The following is a 13669-nucleotide window of genomic DNA, read 5'->3' as shown; positions in this document are numbered from 1 at the left end:
GTTAAGTTTTAAAGTGAAATTTAAAGGAGGAGAGAGTGAGTGAGTTTAGAAAGAAGATGATTGAAGGCCTGGTCACAATGTTTAATCAAAGGAACTAAGAGTTGAAAAACAGTACAGTGTTGGAAGTACAGAGGGTTCTTGAAGAGTTGTAGGAGTCAAGGTCATATGCATAGATAGAGAGTCAGAGAGTCATACAGCATGGGAACAGACCTTTGGTTCCAATTAGCCCGTGCCAACCATGTTCCCAAACCAAACTAGTCCCACTTGTCTGCATTTGGACCATGTCCCTCTAAACCTTTCCTATTCATGTGCTTATCCAATGTCTTTTAAACATTGTGACTTTACTTTCATCTACCACTTCCTGTGGTATTTTATTCCACATATGAACCACTCTCTGTTTAAAAAAGTTGCCGCTGGTGTTTCATTTTCAAATCTTTCTCATCTCACCTTAAAAATATGCCCCTAGTTTTGAACTCTCCCACACTAGGGAAAAAATCCTTGCTATTCAACATATCTATGTCCCTCATTATTTTACAAACCTCTATAAGGTCACCTCTCAATCTTCCACACTCCAATGAAAAAAGTCCCAGCCTATCCTATGACTTGAACCCTCTATTCCTGGTAACATCCTGGTAAATTGTTTCTGAACTCTCTCCAATTTAATAAAATCCTTCCTGTAGGAGGGCAACCAGAACCGTACACAATACTCCAGAGGAGACCTCACCAACGTCTTGTACAATTTCAACATGATGTCCCAATGTGGAGGGACTTAAATGCAAGCATGAGAATGTTGATTTTGATTCATTGTTTGACTGGGTGCTACAGGAGTTAGTGAACAGGACTTGGTGAGAGTTCAAATACAAGCAGCAGAAATTTGAAAAACTCTAAGTGGACAATGGAAAATAGCTGGCCAACCAAACCAGATGAGAATTGGAAACAAAACAGAAATTGCTGGAAAAGCTTAGCAGGTCTGGCAGCAGTTCTGAGGAAGGGTCACTGAAACGTTAACTCTGTTTTTTCCTTCACAGATGCTGCCAGACCTGCTGAGCTTTTCCAGCAATTTCTGTTTTGTTCCCTGATTTACAGCATCCTCAGTTCTTTCGTTTTTTTTATTCAGATGAGTACTGGAGTAGTATGGAGGGAACGAAAGCATTTATTTTACAGTAAACAGCCTATGAAATAGTGACAAGTATGTCCGTAGGGTTTCTCAATAGAGTTGGCTCACTATACACCGCCCACCGACTACCTTCCCCCCAAAAAATCTCTGTTCACGGCTCTGGGCACTAAAGATTGTCAGCAGTTACTTCAAATAAATATTAGGGGAATTCTGTGATTTATACATCATGTAAGTACCATATAGCATGTATAGTCCCTTGCGGTTTCAGCACAGAAAACTGAATGAGGAACAACTGTTGCGAATGCAGTGTTATAAACTCTTTGCAAATGTTTGTGTGTGTATGCGTGCGTGTATGTGTGTGTGCGTGTGTGTGTGTGTGTGTATTACCACATTCCACCATTTTCCCTTAAGTACTTGACAGCAGTTCTTTCTCTAATCTTGTCTCCATGTGCAATTGGTTTGTGAAGCAAGTAACAAATTGACTGAGGTGGGGGAAAGGCAGAGGGGAGTGGCTGCTGTATCAGTAAGATCATGCTCATTTTGTCAAGAGCACTTGATGACAATGTCTTGTCATCAATTTATATTTCCACACACCAAGTAATGTTAAGGCCAAGCCCAAAAGCAAAACTTCTTGAAACTCTTACGATCAACATTTCCAGTGAATCCCAACTGCCGAAACAATGTTGAAAAAAAGCAACTCGTCTTTGTGTTCATTCACTTACTCATTTCCATCTGAAGTGAAAGATGTGGAAAGTATCATAAAAGAAACCCTAACCCTCCTGGTAACTTAATTAACCGATTTCTTCTTCAATAAAAAGCTACTTCCTATCTTTTTGTTGAAATTGAAATCTGACCACAGAAGGGTGAGTGGTTCTCTACAACAATAAGTTTCATTTATATAGAACCTCTAACACTGTCGTGCAAGTGTTAATCTTGGTTCAGTGGTATCATTTTGACATTTGAGACAATCCTGGGTTCAAATTCCACTCTAGAGATGTAACCATGTTATATAAACTCTATCCATGAGACTAAAACCAAGTTTATGCACTTTATCTTCATAATTGAGCTTCTCATAGCCAGCCTAATTCTGATAAGTTTGGGCTGTGTCAGCTCTGATGTCAGTAACATGCTTCCTGATACGCCATTCCTGTAGAATTGGATGCAGTGTTCCAAACCGGGTCTGAGCATGACTATCTGCAACTGGAACATTACTTCTTCCCTTTGTGAGCAGCAACTGTGTTCAATGACTCATCTGAAAAACGCTGAAGCTTTAAGTTGTACTAAATTGGAACTTGAACCTGTAACTTTCTGAAACAAAAACAGAAATTCCTGGAAAAGCTCAGCAGGTCTGGCAGCACTGGTGAAGATAAATCAGAGCTAACATTTCAGGTCCGGTGACCCTTCCTCAGAACTTTCTAACTTTCTAACTGTAACTTTCTAACTTGGAGACAAGACTCACCGAGACACAACTAGCAACTAGAGATAGTAAGAACGGCAGATGCTGGAGTCAGAGACAACACAATGTGGAGCTGGAGGAACACAGCAGGCCAGGCAGCATCAGAGGAGCAGGAAAGTTGATGTTTCAGGTTGGGACCCTTCTTCAGTAACAAATAGCAACTAGTCAGTGTGACAAGTAGCAAGTAACATTCATGCCACATAAATGCCACTCTACGACCAATAAAAGACAATCTAGCCCCTTGACACTCAATGGTGCTACCAGACTGAATTCTCCACTATCAACATCCTGGGGGTTATCATTGACAAGAAACTCAACTGGATGCACCACACCAACACAGTGACTACAAGAGCAGTTCAGAGGCTGGGAATACTGCAGCGAGTAACTCACCTCCTGACTCCCCAAAGCCTGTCCACCATCTACAAGGCACAAGTCAAGAGTATGATGCAATACTCCCCACTTGCTCCGATGGGTGCAGTTCCAACAACATTCAAGAAGCTTGACACCATCCAGGACAAAGCAGCCGCTTGATTGGCACTGCATCCACAGGCATCCACTCCCTCCACCACCGATGCTCAGTTGCAGCCGTGTGTGCTACCTACAAGATGCACTGCAGGAATTCACTAAAGATCCTCAGTCAGCACCTTCTAAACTCACGACCACTTCCATCTAGAAGGACATGACCAACTGCAAGTTCTCTTCCGAACTACACACCATCCTGACTTGGAAATATATTGCCGTTCCCTCACTGTCGCTGGGTCAAAATCTTGGCATTCACTCCCTAATGGTCAACTCACAGCACAGGGACTGCAGTGGTTCAAGAAGGTAGCTCACCACCACCTTCTCAAGGGCAACTAGGGAAGGGCAATAAATACTGGGCCCAGCCAGCGACACCCACATCCCACAAATGAATTTTTAAAAATGGTGCACAATTAGCTAGGAATGTAAAAGAAACTTTTGATCTAAAGTGGCTATGGAATTTATGCTGGAAATTGTGTGACTGATGTGAATGAGCAGTCCATTTGGTTAGGCAATCAGCAATAAAAGCCTGCATGAACACATCATGTGACTGCTTGCTCATTCCAACTCACCACCTCAGCTATACTTTGAGTTAAAATCTGGCTAGTCTCCTCACCATAATGACGGTGCTGAATTAATAACTATGGTTGAATCTAACAACGATAACAAGTGTGAAGATCTTGGATTTCCGACCTAGCAGCTCGTTTTAAAAATAATATCATTTTGACAATCAATAAAGCCCATTGACTTGCTGCCAAAATTCAAACAATACACATTTCAGGTTCCTTCCAACGGTGATTCTAATGAAAAAGAGACTGAAGTTATGCAAATTGAACAGTTTTGCAATACTTGAGACTTGTTAATGTACCTAGCCTTGTTCATTCCATCATCACTACTGAGAAGAAAATAAAATACAAAGGGAAGAGAAAAAGCACCAAGGGAGAAAAAAAATAAAGAGAGACGAATGGAAAATGTATGCAAATCATTTGGAAATGTATAGAAATGCTGAAAGATGACTGTAATCGGGTCATGTTATTTTTTATTCATCCCTGGGATGTAGGCGAGGTTAGCTAGACCAGAATGTATTACCTATACCTCATTGTTCTGGAGCAGTTGTTGGTGAGCCAATAGTCCATGTAGTGTGGATTCACTCGGTGCTGACATGAGAGGTTTCCTGCATTCGACCAGTGACACCGAAGGAGCAACACTATATTCCCAAGTCAGGATGGTAAGTGTTTTGGAGGAGAAATTGCAGGTAGTAGAGTTCAAATGTATCGGCTCTTGCCCTTCAGGTGTGGTCTAGAAAAACAACTAGGTTCAGAAGGTGCTGTCTAAGGAGCCTTGGTGAGTTGCTGCAGTGCATTGTGCACTGTGCATCAGTGCTGGAGGGATTGAATATTGAAGGTGTTAGATTGCATGGCAGTCATGTAGACTGATTTGCCTTGGATGATGTTGAATATCTTCAGCGTTGTAAGAGCTGTATCCATCCAGACAAGTGAAGAATGTTCCATCACATTCCTGACTTGCGCCTTGTAAATGATTGACAGGCTTTGAGTTGAGTTATTCGCCACAGAGTTCTTAGTCTCTAGACCTGTTTTTTTTCAGCCACTGTATTTATATGGCTAGTTTAGTTTCTAGTCAACGGTAGCACCAGGGTATTGATAATGATGGATACAATGATGTGAATGCCATTGAATGTATTGAGGGGTAAAGGTTAGATTTTCTTTTGTTGGAGACAGTTATTGCCTGATACTTGAGTGGCAAAAATGTTACTTGTCACTAATCACCTCAAGCCTCGATATAGCCTAGTTTCCCCCAGTTTACTAGCTAATTCATGACTTAAAATTGGTTTGCCTCCCTATCTATATATATGGTAGCCATTCAGCACACATGATTCAGCCCTGGTGAAAGATCATTGCTCGCTGAGTTAGAAGGCCAAAGAATCAAAGAGTATTACAGCTTCTGAGAGACCCTTTGTCCCATCATGTCTATGTCAATCATCAAGCACCTATCTAATCCCATTTCCCAGCACCTAGCCCAAAGTCTTCTATGCTATGGTTTTTCAAATATTCATCTAGCTACTTCTTAAATAGTTAAGGAAGGCCTTAGGTGAAGGATGACATCGATGGACTAACCAGATGAACCAAACAGTGACAGATGGAGTTTAATCCTGATAAGTGTGAGGTGATGCACTCTGGTAAGACTAACAAGGCAAGGAAGTACACAATAAATGGTAGGATCAAAAACAAATTTCTGCTTTTGTTTCAGATTTTCAGCATCCATAGTTCTTTCAGGTTTTTTTGTCTAATGAAAGGTAGGAACCTGGATATTACTAAGAATCAGGATCCTTGGCGTGCATGTTCATAGACCTTTGAAGGCAACAGGGCAGGTGTATAGGGTAGTTAAGAAGGCATAGTTAAGGTATTGAACACAAGAGCTTGGAGGTTATTGAAGATTGTAAAGGATGTTAGTTAGGCCACAGCTGAAGTACTGTGGGCAGTTCTGGTTGACATACTATAGGAATCGTGTGATTGCACTGGAAAGGGTACAGAGATTCACCAAGATATTGCCCAGCCTGGAGCTATTTGGCAATGAAGAAAGACCAGATAGACTGGGGTTGTTTTCCTTGGAAAATAGAAGGCTGAGGTGGGCACTGATTGATGTCTATAAAAGTATAAGGGGCACAGGGACATGGTAGGTTAGAAGGAACATTTCCTCTTCATGAAGAAATAAACAACTAGGCAGCTAATTAAATTGTCAACTCTAAAAATCTCTGACCAGTCCTTTTGTTGGGAAGTCCATCCTTAAGGATCCCCTGTTTAATACTGACAGTGACATCGCTGAACCAAAGGTAGAATTCTTCCCCTTCACTCTTTCCCCTCCCTAAAGTGGCTGCTTGACCTGAGTACTTCAGCATCTTCAGTTTCCATTCCATCCTGTAATGATGTTTATTGTCTGTTTGCTTACATCTGAGCCAGGATTTGCAGTGTGTATCACAAGGTCTACTTTAGATCAAAGGTTGACCTGATTGATGACACAGATCTTCTAGCTCAGCTATGGCTAAGAATACTGGTGAGGAGATGATGACCTCTTAATCCAGAGACCCAAGTAATGTCCCAGGGCCTGGGTTCGAATCCTGCCATGGCAGATGGTGGCATTTGAATTCAATGAATATCTGGCATTAAGAGTCTGAAGATAACCATGAATCCATTGCTGACTTTTGGGGAAAAACCCATCTGGTTCGCTAATGTCCTTTGGGGAAGGAAAAGTCCTGGTCTGGTCTACACATGACTCCAGATCCACAGCAACGTGGTTGACTCTTAACTACACTCTGGGCAATTAGGGATGGGCAATAAATGCTGGCCTGGCCAGTGACGCCCTCAATCCAAGAATGAAAAGAAACATTTTACTCTAGTTTAGAAAATTGTGGGTTAGTTCCTAACCTCATTTGCATGCACCCTTCGTTTTCTTTTCCTTCAGCTACATATCCATTACAGTCAGAGAGCTACAGAGAGGTCCAGCACAGGAAAAGGCCCTGTGGCCCATCAAGTCTGTGCAGGTCAAAAACAAACACTTAACTATTTTAATCCCATTTTTGACTATTTGGCACATAGCCTTCAATGCTTCAGCATAACAATGTTTGATCTCGTTGCTGTTCAACCAATAGCCAGTTATTGACATTGGGAATGACTTAAAAAGCAATGCAGCATACTTGCACAGGAAATGACACTTCAGCGACAACCTGTTTGTTCGCAGACTACCTGGTGTCGCTTGTTATGAATGACAATCCATCATCTTATATTCAAATATGCTGCATTGCTTTCTAAGTCATTTCAAAATGTCAATAATTGGCCTTTGCCTGACTAAATTAGCTACATACAGACTGATTGTCAGACAAAGAAAATGACAATTACTGCATTAGCCAGAAATTAGGAGAAATAAGTGGTAATGATCTGAGTTCCCATGATGACTATCAGCTCCTAATAAGTGGCCCTGATGAAATGATTGCACTTGGGAACACTGGATGGAGATAGGAATGGACTCCACTCTGATAGTGTACCTATGAAAAGGGCATTAAACACCCAATTGATAATTCGGACCATGAAACAAGTGACTGTTCTTCAGAACTGGTATTCAGAAATCAGAACTGATTATGATTCTTCGCTTCTGGAGAAGGGTCTTTGGACCTGAAATATTAACTCTGTTTCTCGGTCCATGGATGCTGCGAGACCTGTTGAGTTTTTCCTGCAATTTCTGTTGTAGTTTCTGATTTCCAGCATCTGCAGTTCTTTCTTTTATTTTGTTTTATGAAATTATGCTGGTTAGCTATAATTCATCGGATAACCTTTCCACTGTTCTCCACCTCAGAACAGGTAATGGGAAATAGAGGGGCGGGGGGAATAAAATCACAGAACCAAAGGAGGTACACAATGGGAAATATTGCCTCTTGTGGGAGTTACAGAAATTCTAAGATAAGCCTCTTGTAGCAGTTACAACATATTCTGTACAACAACCATTGTACAGTTGGTTTTCACTATAATTAGTGCTGCTATGTGTTAAACAGCAGCCCGAAAGATAATCTACAGTCAAATAAATGCAAATAGGCTTTTATACAGTTACCGCTCAAAGAAAAGAAAAACAAAAGGAGCTTTGTTAAGAAAAAAATAATTAGCCCCACACTCCCTGTTCGAAGTGAACACTTGGCCAGCTTCCTGTTACCTACCACATACTGGAGCTGCTGGCAGATTCAGAACTGTCAAATACATTTAAAAACCATTTAAAACTGATGTTAAAAAGATTTGTATCTCTGTAAGCCATCAAAGTGCTTGTTAGTTTCTTTGCTCGTCTCTGACTGTAATATGAATCTATACGAAATCAAAGATTGCGAATTTGCATAATTCTTCCACGGCTGCAGATTTTAAGCTTTAGTTTCTAATTTTTGAATGAAATTGGAAGCTTATAAAAAGATTGATACAAATAGTGGTGTTGGAGACACACTCAAAACTCCATGGATAAGCAACAATTTTTCACTAAGTCTCCTTACCTGAAACTATCCGTTCTTGTTGAGGTACTGTTTCACCAGCTCTTCAGTATCCTCAGTGAGCTGATTACTTTTCATATGTTAATCTGGAGTGTGTGTAAGTCTATGGAAGCATACCACAACCAAGACTGGACTTGTCCTCATTTGATTCCTTCGTGTATATAATTCTTTGAAATTTTGGACAGCCTTTGGACCTTGCCAATTCAAATCAGAACACAATTCAGAATGGCATACTTTAATCCAGTGACTAGGCAATGCAGAAAAACCAACTGAATTGATTGCAAAACAGTTTAGGTTAATGGCCATGTCCCTGATGATGTTAATTCACCTCACACACCTTAGTTTTAATAACTTTCCTGCCTCTCCCATTTGCCTGAGTCAGCACGGCCTATTTAAAATGAGAAAGGATCAATCAGAAAGATGTTCCATTTTCAAACAACTCTGGTCCTTGGATGACTGGTGTACCTGTATTCCAACTGGGCTCAATGGGCAATAACCAGAACCAAGGCTCACACTGGCAATACAGCCTTTTGCTGCCCAATATTAAGATCGCCATCAGTTCTACTCCCTTCAGTTCTGAGGAAGGGTCACCGGACCCGAAACGTTAACTCTGTTTTTTCCTTCACAGATGCTGCCAGACCAGCTGAGCTTTTCCAACAACTTTGTTTTTGTTCCTGATTTACAGCATCCTTTCGGTTCTTATTAAGATCCCCATGTTTAGACTAAAACTTAACCCTAAAAATCCTGGACTGGTCTTTCTTCGCACTACCCTGTATGTATTAATTCCTTTATCATTGAGCCTACCCCCTTCAACAGCACTGATTTAGCTCATTTTTCTAATATCTCTAAATATTACTGACAAAACACCGTCAATGAGTCATTTTATGAACTTGGTGTTCCATATTTTGTAATTCTTGATTCAATCACTCCAATCCAGAAAAACAAAATAAGTCATTATTTAATGTGCTGTTTCAGAGATGTAATGTTTTCTGAAAAATGAGTGTTTCATTCTCAAAATATGAATAAGCATTATAGACTCTTGTGTTGCAGTGGTAGTGTCCCTACCTGTGGACTAAAAGACCTGGGCTCAAGTCCCACCTGCCCCAAAGGTGTGAGATAACATCTCTGAACAGGTTGATTAGGAAAAAATGCAGTCAGATAGGGTCCTTCTGGATTTGAGGTAGCGGATTGGATTGAGTGAGATTGGAACTTAAGTGTCTGTGGTTGTTTATAGAGTCCAGTTGTGAAGTCAAGCAGGATCGTAAACATTTGAGGCATTATTGATGATTGACCAACAAGCCAGGATTATTACTGGGATCCATCAGGAGGAAAACAGATTCCTCTCATTTGGATCCTGAAGACCAAAATCCCATTGGCTGAGCAGTCCCAGCTGGTGTAACTGGCATGCTTTCCAGCTTCCTTTATTTGATGTGATTTAGTGTAGTCACGTGTACCTAAGTACAGTGAAAAGCTTTGTTTGCCAGGCGTACAGGATCATAGTAAGCAAGGATGTAGGGTGCTTAGACAGAGTGAGGCATACAGGTTACACTGCACAGGAGGTGCACAAAGCAAGATCACCATTAACAAGATCAACATTATTTGAAGTTAGTGAGTCCATTCTTCAGGCTAAGAGCAGCAGGGAAGAATTTATTCTTGACCTTTTAAGTTTTGTTGGTTCAAAACCCAAAAGTATCCAGTTGATGGTATGGTGGTCCAGTGGTTAGCATAGCTGCCTCACAGCTTCCGAGACCCAGGTTCAATTCCACCCTTGCATGACTGTCCATGTGGAGTTTGTACATTCTCCCTGTGTCTGCTCAGGTTTCCTCCCACAGTCCAAAGATATGCGGGTTAGGTGGAGTAGCTATGGGAAATGCAGGGTTGCAGGGATGAGTTGATGGGCCAAATGGCCTTCTTCCACAGGAGGAGATTTTATAATCTTTAGGTTCTCAAAGTCTGTCTTTTACTTACAATCTCTAGCCTTAGATGGGTGGAATGCTACTCGCTGTTAGAAAAAGTAGTGTTGACTCTGGATCTGAGAATTCAGAAACTCTAGCTATATTGTTTGGGAATTCAAACATTCCCCAGTTTTGGATATATCAAAGGATTTAACTTAGTCAGTCACTTTTTAATGGTTTGAAAATTTTGTAGTTGATTATTTGATTGAGAATACTTGCCCATGATCGACACAGATAGGACCAGGCATAATCCCAGATAACGTTTTCTTTAAACTGATCTGCTATGCCAATTTTAACTTTTTGTTTTTTTAGCATTTCTCTATCAGGGCAATTCCCCAGTTGACAGGCAGGCAGACTATTCCCAATCTTAATACCAACATTGTTACTTTAGAGAGATATTTTCTGAGTTGGTTCTTGAAATTATTATCTCATCATTGTTGTCTACATCCTACACAAATTGTCCTCCACACATATTTGGTTAATCACTTGACTGCCTAAGAAGAGAATAAGGCAAGACAATAAGGCATAGACTTACCAAGGGTTCTCCTTGGTACTGCATCTATGTCTCTTGAAGAAGTATAGAATTAGTTGCACCGTCTCTGCAAAGAGATGTTGTCCCAGCAGTGGATTCTAAATAGCCTCTTTATGAAGGAGGTAACGGCCTAGAGATATTATTGCTGGACTGCTTAAAGGTAATTTTCTGGAGATTCAAATTTGAATCCCGCCAGGGCAGATGGTGGAATTTGAATTCAACGAATATCTGGAATTAAGAGTCTAATGATGACTGTGAATCTATTGTCGATTGTCGAAAATAGCCACCTGGTTCAATATCATCCTGTAGGGAAGGAAACTGCCATCCTTATCTGGTCTGGCCTACATGTGACTCCAGACACACAGCAATGTGGTTGAGTTTTAACTGCCCTCTGGGCAGTGAGGGATGGGTAGTAAATGCTGCCTAGCCAGCGACACCCCCATTCCATGAATGAATAAAGGAAAAAAAAAGTAAGATATACGGACTCCCAATCAGAGATAGTTTAAAAGGGGATAGAGTTGATCGAGTTCATGGCTTGGTGAGCAATAACTAAACAAAAATAAATCACACAGGACTTGGAGCCCATTTTGCTATGAGTAATCTGTACGCTAACTCTATTTTGTCACCCTAGTTTCATACCTATGTCTATCAAAACTCTTTCAATCTCTGTCCATAGCCTAGCTTCAACAGTTTCTTTTTTTGAGGGACAGAGTCCCAGGTTGCCATTAGCTTCTATGTCATTATCTTCAGTCTGAACTAAAAGTCGGTTTCCTAGCCATTGACTCTGTTCATTTTTTCTGGTCATGGTCAGAGATGGAACAGACAGTATGCAACATTGATGTCCAATATTACCCTGAATAAACTTCTAATCACATGACTGTCTCACCAAGATGTTCAACTTCCATATCGTCTGTCTTTGCCTCTACCTCAGTTCAATCAACACACATTCATTACCTGTAGACTTTACCATTCCAATTCTGTTCTGGAATATCCTCTGGTTTCCAGCCTCCATAAAGCTTAACTCATCTGGAAACGCCATTGCCCATTTCTTATGAGCACTGACTGCCTTTCACCATCGAGCCAATCCTCAAAAAACCTCTGGAGACTCCCTATCTATGCCTTGATTACTAAATTTCATCCTTGAACTCAAATCGCTCTATAGCACCACCCAGTACTGAATATAGTACTTCCAGATACGATATTTCCAGATGGAGCTTGGCCAAAACTTTGTACAAGTATAACAAAACTTCAATCCCTTTGTATAGTTGCTTGAGATAAAGGCTAGCACTCTGCTAGTCTTTTCAATTGAGCAAGTCATCAGAGTTGTATACTTTATTAAGGAAGGCCACGTACTACTCGGAAGATCCACACAGAAATTATGCTTTGCTTGCCTGAGAACCACAATTTTGTATAAATAATCTGAAAGGCTGGTTTATGAGAGATAACACAATAGACATAGCGATTCATTAATCCCAATCATTCTCCATCCAGACTAATCCACTTCCTTCAATTGCTTTCAACTTTCACCTGCTGTTTTTCCATTTTCATGAACAAATTGACACTGGTGTTGTCAAAGCAACAACAGATACTTTTTGAATGCGTAGGTATTGCAGGGCAGAATTCATCAGAATTTGAAAGGTGCAAATTAAACAGATTATTTTAATTCTGGTACAATTCATTATTTTAATGCTGGAAGAACTCATTCATCACAGCAGCCTCTTGGTGTGGTGTGGTGAACCTCCCAGCCTCCTGCAACAATCTCCCAGCATTGGCGAGTAGACCACCCGGCCTGGTGCAGCAGCCTCTTCCCATAGTGCCCTCTTGGCATGGCATGTCATTGGAGCGGTCTCGTTCCAGGGCCTGGTGCGGACTGGAACCAATGTACCAGCATGGTCTACTGCACTCAGCTTTTATTTCTGTAATGCTAGACATTTTATTCCTGCATTGTCTAAAAACTTGTAACTGAGGAAGCTGTGCCTAGGTATTTTTGTATCTAAGTTGGCGCTGTAATTGGCGACCTGTAAACTTTTCACCATACTCATTGAGCATGTGAGACAATAAGGGCTATTCTATTCTAATGTTACAGTGGACTTTCAAACAACGTAGTATTTAGGGAAACTAGAATTCATAACACTATATCATGGCAATCTAGATCCATAACCAATGTGTGAACTGGTATTTGTTGAAGTTCTGAATTTAGCCATTTGAGTTCAATTTCAGTGACACTATGTATGCCCAAATAGACGTTCTGACCATAGGATCCCACTACACCCAATGTTTGTAAATACTTTTATTGGGTTTCATGTGAAATGTGTCTTCAATGCAATGACTCCTAATGTCCTACCCCTTGCATATTTGTGATAACTTGATGATACCGTTGGTATATTTGAATTCACAGCTGTGTTTAAGAGTTTCCTTACATGTCTTAATGGATCCTATTCTGTGCTCAAATTCACCTTTGGAATGTAACAGTTAAATAAGCTGTCCTTCTTTGATGGCCTATTTGAGAAATTGACCAGGGTTTTCTCTCTTATAGTGTAAAACAAAGCAACCTCCAATGGTTACTATACAGGTTAGTATTCCTACAGTTCCATGTGCTATAAAATTGGCCTTATTGTAAACCTCTTAACTAGGGTCCAAGCTATTTGTCCAAAATGTCAACCTGACATTGCAATAGGGCACTTTAAAGCCTTCTTGCAGGATAATAGCTAGGTTTCTCTCTGCGTATCATACAAATACACCAACAGTCCAAAGACCATCACTTAAGTGTATCACAAAGGTAGCAGCGGAGTAAGATGGTCCAGCTGGAGCTCCTCTGCTCATCAGTTCTTTTTCCTTTTTCTTCCTTTTTGCCTCTTTTCTGCAGTTTCTCTTTCCCCTTTCTTTCTAACTTCAGAAACTACCCCACTTGGAGGGAATGGAGAACACAGAGTCAGAGACCAGGCTAGTGTGGGAGATGATTTGGAGACTAGACCAGTGTGGGAGATGATTCAGAGACCAGGCCAGTGCAGGAAGCGTGTTAGAGACTAGGCCGGTGCAGGAAGCGAGT

Source organism: Rhincodon typus, chromosome 12 (assembly GCF_021869965.1).
Source record: "Rhincodon typus isolate 14 chromosome 12, sRhiTyp1.1, whole genome shotgun sequence".
Taxonomy (NCBI): Eukaryota; Metazoa; Chordata; class Chondrichthyes; order Orectolobiformes; family Rhincodontidae; genus Rhincodon; species Rhincodon typus.
The sequence above is the reverse complement of the archived record's forward strand: the minus strand, read 5'-3'. Positions refer to the sequence as shown.